An 18,062-nucleotide genomic window follows, 5' to 3' on the forward strand; every position below is an offset into this window, starting at 1 on the left:
TCCTGGTGTTTGCCCCAGAGTTCACTGATAGTATTTCTAACGGATTCTTCTTCTGAATGTTTATTGTATATAGAAATAATCTCAGGTGTCAAATTGGATCAATAAACTTTTAAGCCCTGCTTTCCTGGGACCAGATTTGCTACTACAGATGTACCACATTGGCACTGCCCACAACTCTGATGACATTCCCTTTTTCATATCTGTCCCAGAAGCTCAGTGGTTAGGAAGTATAGTTGAATATACTGCCTTTTGTTACCCCCGCCCCCTCTGTACTTCTACAGTAGCAGCGCTAACAGTTCTGTGGTCTGGGCTAAAACCACATTTGAGTTGCATGCAACAAATGGCAGTATCCGTCTTAGCTACAGCTTTGCAGTAATATTGCAGCTTCTGAAACCCTTTCCCTATCAAGTGTGCTTTCCTACTGTTGCTACACTGCTTCATCTGAAGTCCCGACTAATTCAAGCAATTGGCACTTGCGGGCTAGTTCTTATGCAGGTTATAGGTGTATGTACCGATGGTAAGCCAAAGGCCCTTCTTAAGGTGTGCCACTTTAAAAAAATATAGTTCCTAACACTCTAAAGCATATCAAGCATTCTTTGCAAGAACGGAGCTGGGCAGTATCAGATGTTCAAAGGGGTCACGGATTAGAGAGAGTCTGTGGAGTCTACCTGATTGGAGTATTATTTCTTATAGCCGGCTCTTGTTCCAACACAAAAGGAAAGTTGCAGGTGGCTACAGGGCATGTGAATTTGAGGGTGTGCAGTGCAAGTAATTCCACTTAGGGCTAAGCTATCGGGGACAAATCTAGAAACAAAGATGTCTTGCCTGATTGTCATATAGGATCAGTTCTTTTTTTCTTGCAGAGGTTTGTCCTGATAGGAAGTAAATATGGATCTCTCCAGCCCTATGTCAAAGACTGGACGCAGTGAATGTCTGTCCAGTTTCTCTCTTAATTTCTTGAGGATAAGGCGACTCCTCCCAGTATCCACAATATAGCTTTGCACAGTGTAACATGTTAAAGTAATCACATGCTCTCCTTAAGAGGGTCCCAGTTAAGATGAAAAAACACAAAGGTCAATAAAGTGGCAATTTGATAATCCTTGAGTGAAGATGGAGATATTGTTGTAGTAGATAAGTCAGGAACCAAACTTCCCGAAGCACATGGAACAGAGAAGAGCCAGACCAAAGAATCTAATGGAATTCAACTGCATGAAGCAAAAATAAAGAAAACATTGTACAATGAACAGGACGAAAAATAGGGAAAAAATGTGTTTCAACTCATCTTCCTCTTGTGAATGCTTCACAGGAAAGATTTCTGCTTTATCTTGGAATAGAAACCTCTATTCGAGTTCTCTGGACAAACCACACCCTTGGAAAGGGTAGTTTATAAGCATGGCCTTGCCTCCTTCCTCAGAATTATTACCTTGACGAAACACTCAAATAAAACCAAGCTAGAAATCCTTTGCCGGCTGCTCCACTGCCGCCTGCGCAGACTAAAGCTTTTACCTCCCACAGTACATACACATTTCTGGCTGAACGCGATCACTGACCGTCAGTACAGCCCAGGCAGTGAAGATGCGCAGTTGCAGGCTGGGTGTAGCGTCCAGCAACACACCGTCCGACTTTGGCAGTAAGTGGCGCCGGGGTGTTTCAATCTCACCAAGGCGGGCGTTGCGGCTGGCAGACGTCGGAAGTTGAGGATAGAGTGATCTGCGCAGACTCAACCTCCTCAAACTGCTTCCCGTGTGCGGCGTGGCGTGTGTCATCAGTCTGCATTCTTTCTGGTGGTCAGACTCGGAACGTTACGACGCGTGTGGTGCCATCTAGCTGTCACACATTGCCAAACTGTGGTAGGAAGGTGTGTCTCAGTGAGTCTTACAATTTTTTAAATACAAAGAAAAAAAAAATTTTAGGTGAAAAAGGGAAGAAAGGGAAGCATGATAGGTTTTTGGTAAACAGTAGGTAAACATGAGTAGTGCGTCACGTGCTGAGGTTGCGGAAATTCGTTCCTTTTGCAGTTTTCCTAGTGTGCCTGGGTGAAAACGAACCCTTATTTACTACATCGCTGCCCGCGTACCCAGAGGACACAGGTCCTGTCATGGCCCTGCAGCCGTCTGTGCCAGTCCCTCACGTCGTGTGTCACAATGCCCTCCTCCTCCTCCTCCTCCTCCTAAATGTTATCGTTCTGAGACAAATTCGCAAGGGTAGGAGCAGCCGCAGGTACTGGTCATCTAACGCCTTTTCTGGACGTTTTATTAAAACACCTTCCTGAGCTCCGCCCCGCCCGGACCCCCTCTTCCGGGGCCCCCTACCTACGGTCCCTGCACAGGGCCACCATGAGCCTAGAGCCGCCCCTGAATTCGGTCTCTTGGCATGACTTGCAAGTGCGCACGCATACGCTTTTTCGCCCTACCTATTAGGAGCACCGAGAAAGCGCTATGGCAGGCAGACAAACATGTGCACTGGCCTGCAGGAGCAGGTTACTGGCACTGCAGACTCCGAATAACACAAGACCAGTCCCTGTCAGCTGAAGCCCGTAGAGGAATCGGGATTTTGCATGCAGGAGGAATTGGGAGGCTGGAGACGAGCCTTGAAATCGGCAGTCTCCCACCTGAATCAGGGTTGGCTTGTATGTTTACGTGCTGTGGTGTTTTTAGTTCGACATTTGCTAAACATTTCACACTGAACTCCAGCTTCACCGTCAACTAAATAGTGTGACTGAATCTTTTGTTTGGTAATTTGGGAAGGCAGTGTAAAGTGGTCGGGCGCTAGTCCCGCATGCTTTAAATAAGGAGCACACGGACACTGGAATGAGGGTAGTTAACTGGCCTCGAGCACGTGCCCTCGGACCCTTTTATTATCAGGGTCACCTGACTGGTGACGCCTGTGGTGGGTGGGTGTTTAGTGTGGGTTACAGTCTTAGAAACACTAGAACGTATCCAGCCGGATACTACACCCCTCCCAACTTTGGATAAAAGGGCATATGCGAAGTCCAACCTGTAAAGAAAACAGATACCCCAAAATATATCACAAGTGGCATTATCTTCAGGCCACTGGCCCGGCAGTGTTGGACTTCTTGGACCACCATTGTTCGTGACGTTCGGGTTCGCCTTGGCAAAATACATGAGACCGACCTGGTCTATCAGTAACAATGTCTATGTATAAAAAACCTTCATCAAGATACTGGGAGCTGTGATGAGATCCACTCTGTGATGTTTCTTGTCGTGAGGTTTCTGCCTGGAGGCGATGTGCTTGAAATTGTTCCTGTATCCTGACGGCCAAGCCACTTCCGACTTGCCTCTCTCACTTGGGCTCCTCTCTCACCGGAGCCTCCGGGTGGGCTTTCCTACTGGGCGGCCATGGGACCGCATGGACCGTGCAGGCTCCGCGTGGGCCGCCCTAAGGCGTTGCTTCTGAACTGCCAACAGGACTTACAGCCTAGTCGCTCATGTATCCGCCAAGGGTGATGTTTACATCTCGGTGTCCTTGCCGTCAGAAATCTGGTTCCGTGTCTTCCTCTCAGGGTCGCAAGGTAACCAGTCTCCGGCTGTGGCCTCCGTGCAACCTGCGCATGTCGAGGAGCTGCTGCCGAACATCTCTCCCATTCGGACTCCCATTTCACGGGAACTCCGCTGAGGCCCCTTGCCCCTGGATTTCCACTTGACTGCGTGGGCTCTGCGGGCCTACGTGTAGGCTGCGCGTAGGGGTCGCTTCAGAACTCCCAACAGGGCCACGGCCTAGTCTTGCTTTATCCCAAGGGGTGGATCTTCTAATGTCCGGTTGTGCTCTACTTCCGTATGTGGCAGGCTGACAGGGGTGCACAGACGGTTCCTGGGCGGCCTGCCTTCTTGGACTCCGGTTGTCTGGAGTGTGTGGATTCGCTCAGGTGTTGTGCTGCTCCTTGGTGGTGTTGATGACTTCACCATTATTCTTCGCTTGGGCATTAGGCGGCGGTCGGATGTCTCGGGTGTTTTTTTCTTGTGATGATGCGAGTACTCTGCCGGGCACTTCGCCTCTTCGTCCCCTGCACGTTTGTGTTGGTTGTCTGCCCTGTGGCACAGTGCCACTGTACCTTCCTCCTTTGTAGGCTGACATCCTGTCATCCTCTTCTCTTCTTTCTTCATGGCGTCTTGCCACTCACGCTTTGTCTTTTCTTTCCTTCCTTTGCGACGCGGTCTGGTCATCTCGCATTCTTGCTCATCCTAACCAGGCTTCTCCGTGTAGCGTGCACTCTACACGTTTCCCTCTGGTCTTGTCCCAGCACTCAGACACTGTCTTCCTTTCGCTCTGTGACTGGACCGGTTGTAGCGACTTTCTTCCATTCGATTCCTTCTAGCTTCTAGTTCCTGTTGTTGAACTTCTCGTCTGTCTCTTTCTGGTCCTCTTCGTGGACCTCTCCTGGGGTCCTCTTCACGGACATTTTCTCCATTCTTCCCATCGGACCTCTTGTCAGTTCTCTTCTTTCTGGTGACCATCTGGGTGGTCGGCTTCTTTTCACTGGAGACCATCTGGCTGGTCGGCTTCTTTTCTATGGCGAGCATCTGGCTGGTCGGCTTCTTCCACCTTGCAACCATCTGGCTGGTCGGCTTCTTCCACCTTGCGACCATCTGGCTGGTCGGCTTCTTCCACCTCACGACCATCTGGCTGGTCGGCTTCTTCCACCTTGCGACCATCTGGCTGGTCGGCTTCTTCCACCTTGCGACCATCTGACTGGTCGGCTTCTCTCTTGCGACCATCGGGCTGGTCGGCTTCTCCCTTTCGCGGGTCTTCGTGCTTCTGGTGGTTCGCGCAACCACCTCTTCTTCTCCACAATCACGTTGCTGTAGCGCGCTTCTGATGGCGCTCTTCCGTTCACCTCACTGGGTGCACTTGCTGCGCATTCCTTTCCTTCTTTTATTTCTGGAGCAGTGTCCGCTGTTCTTGCGCTTCTTCGCACTTGCCTGGTGTTGAGTTCTTGAACCACCGTTCGTTTGTTTGGTGATGCTCCTTCTTCTTCCTACTGCTACAGCGACAACCTGTGTCCATCAGGTACCGCTACACTCTCTGTCAGTCTCAGCTCGGTTCAGTGCTTCTGGTGGTCTGCGCCACCCCTCCGTTGACCTGCTCCTGGTCACTCCTTGTGCACGCTAGTGGCTGCGCCCTTCTTTTCTTCTTTGGGTCCCAGTTCGCTGTCTTAATCTGCATTGGCTAACCACAGTTGCCCCTGTGCTGTGGTCTTGCACGCCTGATGCTTTCTTGCGCTTTGTCACTTTCTCCTCAGCAGTGTCGTGGCTTGGCACCACTCTAGCCTAGCAGCTTTACTGTGCATTCGCTTTGTGTGGTTGTCAGACTAGTGCGACTCGCAGGCAGTCCTCCTGGGCACCATCAGTTTGAACTCTGCCTGGGTAGCCTTTACTGTTTATTATTTTCAGGCAAATGTCATTGTTTCCTTTTGGTGTCTACCTCTGTCCTTCTTTTGATGAGGGTCCTAAGCCGGTATTACTTGATCCCTGAATACAGGCCCCACCAGTCAGACCTTCCTTTGCTGCTGGTCTGTCCGTGCCACTCATTGCCTGCATTCCGGGAGCGCAGTACTGCTGCCTTTCGCCGGGAGCACACACGCGCAGCAGGGACTTTAACGCTCCCCACCGGCGCCTACTCCCTTGCCCGGTAAGTCTCCTCCCAGCGGCAGCACTGCCATGAGACTCCTCGAGCCGTCCGTAATGCTGCTCAGTCCCACGGTAAGTCCTTGCACCTTTTCTTTTTTATTTTTTATTACTGTCGCCACTGAGGTGCGCTATATTAGCTTCTACTGTCCTTTCAGTGCTCTTTGCACTCGCTGGGAGGGCAGCCTTCCTCCGAACAGCAAACTACTCGCTCTCCGGTTCCGCTGCTGGCGGTGCTTCATTCCGGGAGCGGCTTTCGGCAAGCAGGGGTTCCCTCGTGCCTGTACAGGTAGGGGGCAGGGACCTTCTCTCAGCGCTGCCACGTTTGCTTCTTGTGTTCGCCTCTATCCAGCCAATGACCAGACGTTGCGTCCACCACCGCAGCCTCACATTGCACACGCTGCATGGGGGTGGGGAAAGGTCAGCGCGGCTCCCGGGGACTGCTAACTTCGGTCTGGGCCGAGTGTATTCTTCCTCGCGGGGAAGTAGGCGGCTGCTACTCTCTTTGTCCTCCCACACTAGGCTCACGTTGCGCCCCCCCCCCGCCATTTCGCATTCAGGGCTCACCTTCCACCCGCAGTTCCTCACCTTCGGCTCACAGATGCGAGGTGGGCACCCGCTGCGACTTCCTCACGTTTGGGGTCACCTCTGTCACGGCCGATGCGGGTGGGCTCCGCTCGGTTTGCACTTCTCCAGGGCACTTCCTTGCAGGGGGGCGGATCAAAGCAGGCATGCTCATGAGGTGTGGGGTGGGCTCCCGGTCACCTCGCTTTCGCAGGCTCAGGGCTCTTCACATGCCCTGCGGGCCGATAGAGGGGGTAGCGCGCCTCCTCGCAGGGGTTGCCAATTTCACGCTGCAGCTCTCTCCCCCTAACCATTCAGCTGCTGGGCTGCTGCACGCACGGGCACAGCCCCTTCGTCGCCATTGTAAAGTGGTCGGGTGCTAGGCCCGCATACTTTAAATAAGGAGCACACGGACACTGGAATGAGGGTAGTTAACTGGCCTCGAGCACGTGCGCTCGGACCCTTTTATTATCAGGGTCACCTGACTGGTGACGCCTGTGGTGGGTGGGTGTTTAGTGTGGGTTACAGCCTTAGAAACACTAGAAAGTATCCAGCCGGATACTACAGGCAGCTATGTTGTTCTAACCGGAAACATGCCTCATCGGGAAATATTTAGGGATCACAGTGAAAACAGACCTGCCGAGCTACTAATCTGTTGAATGGGAACCGATAAAACTAACAAGATACATTTTGTATCACATTCTCTACAGTGACTAATCTATTCAAGTGACCAGCAATCTCCTCAAAAGGGGCTTCTTAAATTGGAGAGCTGGCATGTCCCTCTCCAGTATCTGCGAACACCTCCCGCCGCTTTGCACATAATGACCGTCCCTTTCCTCACCACGTGACCCATGTTGTCTAGAACCAATGCACCCCCCACCACCAAATCCTCACACTTATTTATTCTCCTTTTATAAGTGTGTAATTAAGATCACCTCTTCTTTTACCGCTCATTTATCCCATCTCCTAGATTCCCTTCTCTCCCTGAGGAGTGTCTACTTCTTCACTTTGTCACCAGTGTCCTCCATTCTTGCCCCCCACATGCCCTTATGTCAGATTGCAATAGAAGAGAGATTAGCATCATAAAATACATGGTTCCTTACCTACATTTAAAAAGGTTTTATATGTCCTATTCAGAGGCCCTCATCTCGCCTATTCCCAAACTGTGGATAGATTTCTCAGCACCAGAAAGGAAAGGGAGAAAGTGAAATACAACATTGTGCAGCCAATGTCTTAGGCGAACAAGTTTCTTAAAAGAGCAAGAGAAAATTTAACATTACTGTGTGATGAAGCATCAAGAGGGTTGTGCTTAAAAAATCATATGTGGTGTCCCAAGTAGCAACCCTGCATACATTTAAGACAGCAAAATTTCTTTGGTGCTGCCTAGGTTCTTGTAGAATATGTATTGCCATCACCTGCATGAGATCCAGGTCTTAATTCATCTCGAAAACACATCTCGCAAATACAGCCTTGAATGTGAGTTTAACTACAATGTATACCACTGTAGTAGAAACAAACGCAGGGCAAAAAAAATTGCAAGTCCATGGTTCTGGATAGATACCACAACATTAGGTCCAAGCACGCATAACTGAGACAGAGAGCAACATCTCTTCATTAAGGCAAAATTCAGTCAATACCTTAAAGATGAAAATGTGTTTTTTATACTAATCTGTTCCAACAAAAATGGTGCGTTGGCTCAATAGTACTCAGAGTTTGGAACCCGCCAAGGTGCCTTGCTGGGTGATGGCAGTCAAAAAGGCTCGTCTTCAGCAAGGCAGCCTCATGTGACGAGATATATATCAGGGTCAAATGAGACTGGGCTGTGAACAATATAAAGAGGCAATGGCTCCCTAGATATACTGGTAAGGAATACTTTAGGGGGCAGATTTATGAGGCCCGTTGCGCCATCAAAACGTCACTTTTTGTGACGTTCCGTGGCGCAGAAGCCTGCGTGATATTTATCAGGCAGCACTGAGCCACTTTTTGTGGCTTAATGCTGCCTCATAAATATCAGTCCCTTTAACGCAGTGTTCTGCGTTAAAGGGGCGTGCAATGGGTGTTGCTGGGGGCGTTCCCAGCAACATCCATGGCCTTTTGACACTGCCCCAGATTTACGAGAAATCGTAAATCTGAGGCGGCGCCAAAAGCTTCCACCTCCCCAGGGGAGGCGTAAGGGAGGCGCAACGGGGAGAAATATCTTTATTTCTCCTCGTTTTTCCTTTTTCTATGTGTGCTGCATTCTGCAGCACCCATACAAAGAGGAAAAACCTCTTGTGATTATTTTTGTACAGAAAGGTTTCCCTTCCTGTACAAAAATATTCCTCTCCGCAACGCAGGCACCCTTGCATCATGGTGCAGAGGTGCCTGCGTTGGCGCAGGCAGCCCATTGTGCGCCGGCGCAGGGGTAAAGGACAGGAATGCGCCGCATTTTATAGATACGGCGCATCCCTGCCCTTTTCTTTTGCCGTAGGGAAGCGCAGCAGGAAGGCCTGCTGCGCTTCCCTACGGCAAAACCTCATAAATCTGCCCCCAGGTTTGTTTCAGAAGTAGGGACCCCTGACAGTAAGCACCAATAAGTATATTATCTGATTTAAATATACAAAATACAAGCATTGGCAAAGTCAATAGGACGCACCTATGAGGCAAAAACTATTGGCTTTAGACATTCTTAGCCATATTCTACAGCATCATGGCTGCCATGCAGCATAGGTGGAAGTTTAAAAAACACAAAGCTCTATGACGCAGCCAGTGCCAGTCACACCCTATTGCTTTTTTATTGATGGCGGGTAGGAGAGATAGTAGGGTAGGAGGCAACACAGAGTGCGGAAGGAGGCAACACAGAAAATACAGTATGTGGGGGGGCACCATGATGCGGCATAGCAATTTCTTTGTTATTGCTGGTAGGAGAGGCAAAAATGAATACGTACGGATGGGTTGGGGGAAAGAAACACCATGGACGACGGAAGGCAGCAGGTAAGCAGAAACATGGACCAGTGAGAGCAGAGCAAAGCAACAACACAGATGAGGGAGGGGCAGGGGGAAAGCAACAACACGGACGACAAAGAAGGGTGGATAGGGATTGCAACAACCCAGCTAAGGAAGGGCAGGTGGGGGGAATGGGCTAAGCAAAAACTAGGATGGGGAGGGCATTTAGTGGCAAGCAACAACACGGACAAGGGAGGGAAGATGGGTGGGGGCAAGCAACAGGATGAGGGAGGGTGGGAGTTACATGGAGAGGGTAGACATGCACTAGGGAGCCAGCTGTAAAAGGTGCACTCTTGTAGAGTGCTTAAACACAAGGAAGAAAATAGAGCTTAAAATAGTGAGCAGTGGAAGGACACAAGCAATGCTCGAGGGGAGGTGCAAGCATATGAACAGAAAGGAAGCCTACAGCAGCTGACTGTAGGAAAACAAAAACATCACTAATACTAGGCACATATAATACAAGCTTAGAATAGTAAGTTCTACTGACCTTAGAGTTGGGTAAGTCAATGGTCTAGCACACCCTTTCTCCAACATCAGAGAGTTTAATTCCCACTAGGTTAGGTAGGTGCAACACCACACCTCACTTAGTATGTCTTCTAAAGGAGATGCCGGGGGCTCGCTGCCTAATAGATACAGTGAGCTTTTGTTCCAAGAACTGAAAACAGTGTGCCTCTAGGAAGCTGAAGGCAGGGAAAAGTGCCAACACTCAACGCCTCCTAGAGGTGAGACTGATAGAAGACTTAGGGAAAGCCAGTGGTTCAGATGAACAGGAAAGAGTGGTTGGGCAGGGGACTGAAGATAGGCCAGGAGGGGACCCCTCTTTAACCTAGAATCTAACCCTGACCCAGTGGAACCTGATGACTCCCACCTGGACAATTCAGACCTCCCAGAGGAAATCACAGGTGGCTTAGAGGATGCCCCCTTTGATCCTCCTGGGAAGATGCAGAGTAGACCAAGGAGTTCTAGATCCTCCTCTGCAGAATCCAACGTCTCAGGACATTCAGTAGGGGCCTCCATTTTTAGTAAGAGGAGGAACTCTTTGGATATGGAGTACCAACTTCTGGAGCTTGAGAAAGCTAGGCTTAGGCCCAGGCAAGAGCAGTTGGCCCTTGACAGAGAGTCGCTGAAAGTCCAGAGAGGAAGCAAGAAACTGGGACTAGAGTTCCATGGTGGCAGCAAGTGTCCCTAGAGTTAAGGAACATTCCTTTGAACATAGGAACCTGAACAAGATTGTCCCTCTGTACCATGTTGGGGATGACATCCACAAATGGATAACTGCTTTAGGGAGGGCCTGTAAAGCTCAGAGGGTCCCTCAACAGCAGTGGGCAGCTATTTTGTGGCTCTCCTTTGCTGACAAAGGTAGATTGATGGGTTTGGCTTAACCACTGAGCAATACAAGATTAAGTTCAGAGACGCCTAGAAAATACAAACCCAGGACTGGGTAGATTTTGTGGATAGTGCGATTAAGGCTCTTGAAGGTTAGCTACTTGGCAGCAAAGTGCAAGACTATCAAGGGTTGTGCAATTTGATTATGAGGGAGAAGATCCTTAATAATTGTCAGAACCAGCTTTTGCATCAGTACCTGGTAGACTCACATCTGACTTCTCCCCAGGAATTGGCAAAGAAGGCAGATAAATGGGTCAGAACCAGGGTTAAGCAGAAAAATCAGAGCAATAGTGGTGACCAGAAGAAACAGGATTCTTCAAAATCCCAGGATAAGGGTGGGGACAAGGGCAAAGACAAGAAAGAGTCTTCTCAAGGGCCCCAAAAACCTGCATCTGGGGGTGGGGGGTCACAATCATCCAGGAAAGGTAATACGAAACCTTGGTGTTACTTTTGTAAGGTGAAAACCCATTGGACAAAGGATGCTGATTGTCCAAAAGCCAAGGAGAATATGCTGGAGCAGAGTTTTCTGTTGAAAATTTATTGAGTTTTAAACTCCAGTTTTGTTTATATGTCATGATTAAAATTACTAATTTGTAATCACTAATTATTAGTTTTGTTAAAAGTTTAGATTAACCAACATTACTAATGAGAGAAAACTACACGTGGGAATGCATATATGTTGCTTTACTAACATGTGAACTAGATTGGTGAGCGAATTAATTAGATATGTGTGGTTAATGTGCTATTTTGTTATTTGTTTAAAGCGCAAACGTTTTTAAAATAACGTATGTTAATGCTTCTTTGTGTTGCAGACGGCTAGGTAATTACATACACATAAGGGTATTAGTGGGGAATAACACTGTATAATCATTATGATGTGGTAACGTTGTTTTGTGTTTCTTTTAATTAAGATGGTCCGTTTTGGCCTAAACAAAGATGGCTGCTATTTACAGCCTGCGCTCGAGTGATTGAATTTTGACGAGAGGCCTTGCTGAACATGGTTGAAAGTCATCTGACCACAGCCTCTGTCTGAATTAAAAGTTTCCGTGAGGACAGCAGCTCCGGGCATGCTTCCAATTGTCCTTGGAGAAGAATGAAGCCACAATGGACACAGATAAACCTGCGGTGGCTCTGCTATGGTACCAAGGAAGAGCCTTCATAAATGTATCACTTGCAAACTCGAGTTTCCTTCTTCCGTGTTTTTATTTTTCTGAGCGGAGGTTTTCTAAATGTTACCAAGTGACAGCCTTTCCTGCTCGCTCTGCTCAGCGGCTCAACGGACATTCAGAATTTGTTTGTAACTTTATTTTCGCTAGTTTTGTTATAAATATGCTAGACTAGAGAGGGTCTGTGTCATTGCATTCGGGATTTTTAAGGCCACTTCTTCCTGAACCTACGCTGAGGACGGCAGCTCAAGAGACTTTACTGAGAGACCTGTCCTGACCCATTTAGCTAGAATAGGTAACTATGAAAATAATGATTTTGCTATTGATTGACTTTCATTTGAACTAATTTAGATAAACAACCATTTGTTTGAATTCCAGTGTCGGGTGGTTATTTCTTTGTCATTTATTGAGTTTCAAATGTATTTCCTATGTTTTAAATCATGACTCAGGACAATGTCTTTATGGTCGCATTGACCTCGTTTTAGATGCAGATTGGTTTAGGTTTCTCTCCTATATTCAGTGTGGATAGAGTAATAGTATGAATTTTAGTGTGATGGGCCCTAGCGTATGGTGAGTGTATGTGCGCGTGACTGTGGATTTACTCTGTCCGTGGAAGTAGGGTGAATTTATATGCGCCGATCTGCAGCAGTTTCCTGGTAGCAGTATGATGGTTAGATTATTGTCTTGATCTGATAGATTGCTTGTACATAGGCTTTTGATTCATTGATTTATTGGTTGATGTTGGTATATGTACTAATACTATATGTTAAAGTCGTCGTGTTGAGTTTTATGTAGTGCTTCTGGAACTTGGGAGCTGGTAACGGTTCCGTAGTAGGGCAGAGGGAAGTGAGTGCTGCTCTCGGGAAAGACGGGATTGTTGGAATTACCTGTATGTATGCAGCAAAAACGTGTGACAATTGAAGTTGCGCGTCACATTGTCTGGGTTCGGAATCAGTGACATCGTCGTGTGTTACTATTAAGAGACATATTTCCGGTATAAAAGGAGTGCGTATGGTAGCGAAGGTTATCTGTGAAACTCTGGTCTTAAGTCCCCGGGATCCGTAAGGTTCGCCGTTAAAGCTTATCGCGGGAGAAGTAGTAGGTATTCTCTGAGCTTGTTTGAAGGACTGGGCAAAGGTAAGCGCTGCTTGGTTAACGTGTGTTATAATTCTGTAGTGGGACAGACTGTTCGCTGTTCTCGGGAAAGGCAGGATTCTGTGTGGTTGTGCTATATTTTCTGGTGTGAAAGTGCGTGAATGTATGAGCATTTAGTTGATTGTAAGACTCTTTGGAGCAGTCCTAGAGGAAACAGTTAATGGATGCATGTTAGAAGGGCAGAGTAGAGGGATGTGCTACTGTGTCAACGAAAGTAATTATTCCGTAGTGGAGCAGAGGTAAGCGCTGTATTAGAGAGAACCGGGATTCTTGTGAGAAAGAATTTCTTTACTATTCTGTAGTTAGCGAAACAGACAATGGAGATGTTTATATGTTGTAACTAATAGATTTTGTGGAATTTGAAATGAAGTCTACTGAGAAGACTTTGTAAAGGAGGGGTAGACGAGTGACAGGAGACAAGAGCAGAAGCGACTGCAGCGACTGCTGACGTCATACAGACTGCGCTCTGATTGGGTAGTGGATCAGAACAGTGCTCGCGCTGGGATTGGTGCGTTAGTGTGAGCCGCGCAGGGATTGGAAGGAGTACAGGGTGACGTAGACGCTCCAGGATTGGTGCGTTGGTGTGAGTCGCGCTGGTATTGGACAAAAAGATCGTACAGTTGTGGAAGGGACTAGAGATTATTGGTAAACGTTAAAATGTATTACCAACCTGAGGAAAAGAAAAAGAAATCCTTGTTCGGTAAAATTAAAAGATGGTTCGACAAGGATAGAGATATAATAACTAGAGAAGGTGAATTGCTACCTCCGACGAGAACTCCTGCATCCTTCATGGTTGCGAAATATGGGTATCATACCTGTATATGGTTAGATAACTGGGCTAAGTATACTAAGGAAGATGGTGTCTTAGCGTTCCCGGAACATGGTTCATTTAATTTGGCCGTGTTGAGAAATTTACGGGAAAAGATGATGTGTCTAGAGCCTAGACCAAGGCCGACACAGTTCGAGGCGTTGGTGAAATGGGAAGATGAGGTGCATGAGCGAGAAAAGCAGAGGAGTGGAGGCAATTATAGGTACCTATTTGGGAGGAAATATGATCGTGAAACTCATCATGATCGAATGAGGAGATGGCGAGACGCGAGTATGTCAGAGGGATTATATCCTATGAGGACAGTTGAAGAGACGGAAGGGAGGAAGGGTACGGAAAAGGTGCCTGATACAGAAGTGAGAAGGTATGGGGCTAATGATTATGAAGATGAGGTCTTAGATGACATGATTTACAAGAGACCACCTCCATATAGACCAGAAGCAGAAGAGAGCACGCCAGTTGCTACTCCAATAAGAGATACTTTACGAATTGTGAAAACTGAGGTTGTGACACCTGATTTGAAAAGTGGTAGCTCTTTCACGGAAAGGGAAAGAGAGAGAGAGCGAGAGAGAGAGAATCGAGTCAGTGACGAGAAAACAAGAGAATTAGCCAGAACCACATCTGAGCTGACTGAGAAAATTAGAGAGCTGACGAAAAATCTAGAAGCTGTTACAGTGCCTGTAACCATAGGTCCGGTTGTGCCTATTTTTGATAAACAGAGAATGGGTGAAAATGGTTTAACAGTTCCCTATGTTGGAAATGGTTTGGTTGGTACTTGCACTTTGGAGGAATCAGGAATGAGAACGGAAGGAAATCATTTGAGACAGTCGAGACATGACACATGTAGTGGAGGATTAGATGTGCAGCCTAATTCAGGATTGAATACTGGTTGTTTGGGAGGAACGATTTTGGAACCACAGAGGATGACAGAACAAGTGGGTGCAGTGAAAAAGTCTACTGAAATAACAGCTGAGGATTTGAATGATTGGTTGAAAGTTCTTCAAAAGAAGGATAAAGATTCACAGGCAATTGATGTAGCCAGGTTGCGCATAGAATTGGAGGAACTTATTGCAGGAACAATTCCTACAGATATACTGAAAAACCATCATGATGGAGAGTTGTTATTTATGTGCCTGAGTATCACCTGGAGGGCAAAGAGTACACATGACAGGTTAAGAGTAATAGCGAGTGAACAAGGGGTTGACATGGATAAGGTGAAAGCTTTGCAGAAGTCTTACAGGATGGATTTCACGGATAAAGACATTGAAAATCTTAATGGTGCTGGTAGAACAGGACAGATTAAGGAAATTATTGCCTTATTGCGAAAATGGGGTGATGTGGAAAAATGGAAGGATAGATGGTACAAGAAAAGGGAAGATTCAGTGGACAGGACTTATTCAGCTTTCCCTATGAGAGAAAAAGAGAAAACAGTGGATGCTTATCCTATGAGAGAGATTCCTGGAGGAGGATATGTACATGTGCCATGGACTAGACAGGATATTTTGTCATTTACGAATGATTTCCCTCGACTGAGAGAAAAGCCCGTCGAGTGGTATAGGCAGGTAGAAAGGTTCGTGAAATTGTCAAAAGTGCTGTGGATTGACCTGAATAGTCTGTTTGATATAATTGTTCCAGCAGACTTGTGGGCAGAGTGTAAAATAGTTGTAGATTGGCCTGCAAAGGAGTATCCAAGAGATCCGAAAACAGGAGCACCCGATCCAGAGGTGATGAAGAAATATGACCAGGTTATTGTGTTCCTGAAAAATAAAGTACCCCCGAAAGAGACAGACTGGGTTAAGATAGATCGAACACATCAGGAAGCGAAAGAATCAGTTCATGCTTTTTACGAGAGGCTGATACTGGCTTTTAAACAGTTCAGTGGAGATGAACACCTGGGTGACAAGGATTTGAGTCATTTTGTATACAGATTTGTATATGGCTTGAGACCTGAAATCAGTGAAAGAATACGTGAGCATACAGTTGATTGGCAGAGTAAAAAGATTGATGATATCTTGAGACATGCGAAGTACTTCAGTGATGAGATTGAGGCAAAACAGAGAAAGCTGAAAGAGAAAGCAATGTGGGCACAGGTGAAGGTTGCTGAGAGACAAGAAGCACAGTTGGTGGAACAGGCAAATAATCCAGGAAATAGACCCAGATATGCAGGAAATTTAGAGGGAAAGGGAAATTTAGAGGAAGCGAAGAAAAAGTTTCCTTGTCACAACTGTGGACAATTGGGGCATTGGAGATCCGAGTGTACCAATCCACCATTAGTGAGTAATGAGAATAAAACCTTAAATCAACAGGTGCAGAACGAGGGGTGTAATCATCAGCAACAACAGCAGAAGGTTGTCAGACAGCAGAGTCAAGAGCCAAAACCGCCCTTGCCGCAGAATAGAGGGTCCCAAAAGTATAACCAGGATTCAGGATTCTACAATGATGAGCAGGTAAACAAACCGAGACGTTCAAACCCGGTACAGCAGTACTGGTTAAAGAATGAGGGGAGTGAGTCTGAAGGGGACTATTGACGGTGCCGAAGAGAGGAGGAAGAGTGCATACTTGGTGCAACTCTAGAAATAGACCAGGCAGGACCATTTGTAGATGGGAAAATAAATGGGGAGAGTGTTACTTTTTTGGTAGACACAGGAGCGACGAGATCAACTGTCAGGTCAGCAGATATTAGAAATCTTCCTCTCTCGGACGAAGCAATCCAAGTAGTTGGTGTAGCCAATTTACTGAATCATCTGGCAGATGGAGGGTTAAAGGTATCTCCAGCCAAATTGCGATTTTGCAAGAAAGAGGTGCATTATCTTGGACACAATATTGAAAAGGGTCTGAGAAAGGTGACCGATGACAGGATCAAAATTATCAGAGGAATGAGAGCCCCAATGACCCAGAGAGAAGTGAGGATGTTTCTGGGGATGGTGGGTTATTGTCGTCAGTGGATAAGTAATTTCTCCCTGATAGCAAAGCCACTGATTAAATTGACTAAAAGTGAGGTGAGAGACCCATTGGAATTGGATGGAGAACAAATGGCAGCATTTGAGGAGTTAAAGAGCAGAATGTGTAAAGCCCCTGCTTTGGGAATGCCAGACTATGAGAAAGAGTTTGAGTTGTACTGCAGTGAGAGAAATGGTTGTGCACTTTCAGTGTTAATTCAGAAACATGGACAACTGAGAAGGCCGATTGCGTACTTCTCATCGACACTTGACCCCGTAGCTGTGGGTTTGCCAGGTTGTCTGAAAGCAGTAGCTGCTACATGCAGAAGCTTGGAACAAAGTGAGGGTATAATAATGGGATATCCTGTAAGGGTATTCGTACCTCATGATGTGGTAATTCTTTTGACAAGAAGCAGAACTCAGTACATGTCACATAGTCGACTGACTAAATATGAGAAAATCATTCTAGGAGCATCAAATGTGACTCTTGAAAGATGTGTGAATGTGAATGCAGCAACGTTGTTACCAGATGCTGAAAATGTGAATGTGGGAGATGATGTTGATCATGATTGTTTGGATGTGCTTGACTACTGCACAAAACCCAGACCAGACATAAGAGATTTGCCATTGCCTGAGGGTGATCATGTGTTGTTTGTGGATGGATCATGTCTGAGAACTGATGATGGTGTGCTGAGTGCAGCATATGCAGTGTGCAAGGTTTCAGAAGTTATGGAAGCTTCGCCTTTGAAAGGAGTGAGATCTGCTCAAGTGGCTGAATTGGTGGCATTGACAAAAGCTTGCAAAATTGGGAAGAATCTGAGAGTGACTGTGATGACTGATAGTCACTACGGATTTGGAGTCGTTCATGATTTTGGCCAGCTTTGGCTTCAGAGAGGTTTCTAGACGTCGAGTGGGACTCCAATAAAGAATGCTGAAGTGATTGGAAAGTTGCTTGAGGCGATACAGCTGCCTAAGGAGTTAGCAGTTGTGAAGTGTGCTGCTCATGGACAAGGAGATGATTTTGTTACTCTTGGTAATCGTTTTGGCAATGACATAGCACAGTATTGTGCAAAGAACAATCATTCGATTAATAGGGCACGAGAAAGGGAGATGTCTTTTTGTTCTGTGATGTTTACTAATGTCCTAGAAACGTGGGATTAAGTGAAACAGTTGCAAGGTGAGGCAGGAGATGAGGAAATGAGAGATTGGATCAAGGCAGGTTGTGCCCCAAGAGAGACAGATCATGTTTGGATCTATAGAGATGGTAGACCAGTCAGGCCCAATTCCATGTTGTCGACAATGGCAAGAATGTATCATGGCCAGGGTCATCTGGGGAGGGATGCAATGATTAGGTCATTCAAGCAAACCTGGTACAATGCAAAGTTCAGGTTAATTG

The sequence above is a fragment of the Triturus cristatus genome, chromosome 1_1 (assembly GCF_964204655.1).
Source record: "Triturus cristatus chromosome 1_1, aTriCri1.1, whole genome shotgun sequence".
NCBI lineage: Eukaryota > Metazoa > Chordata > Amphibia > Caudata > Salamandridae > Triturus > Triturus cristatus.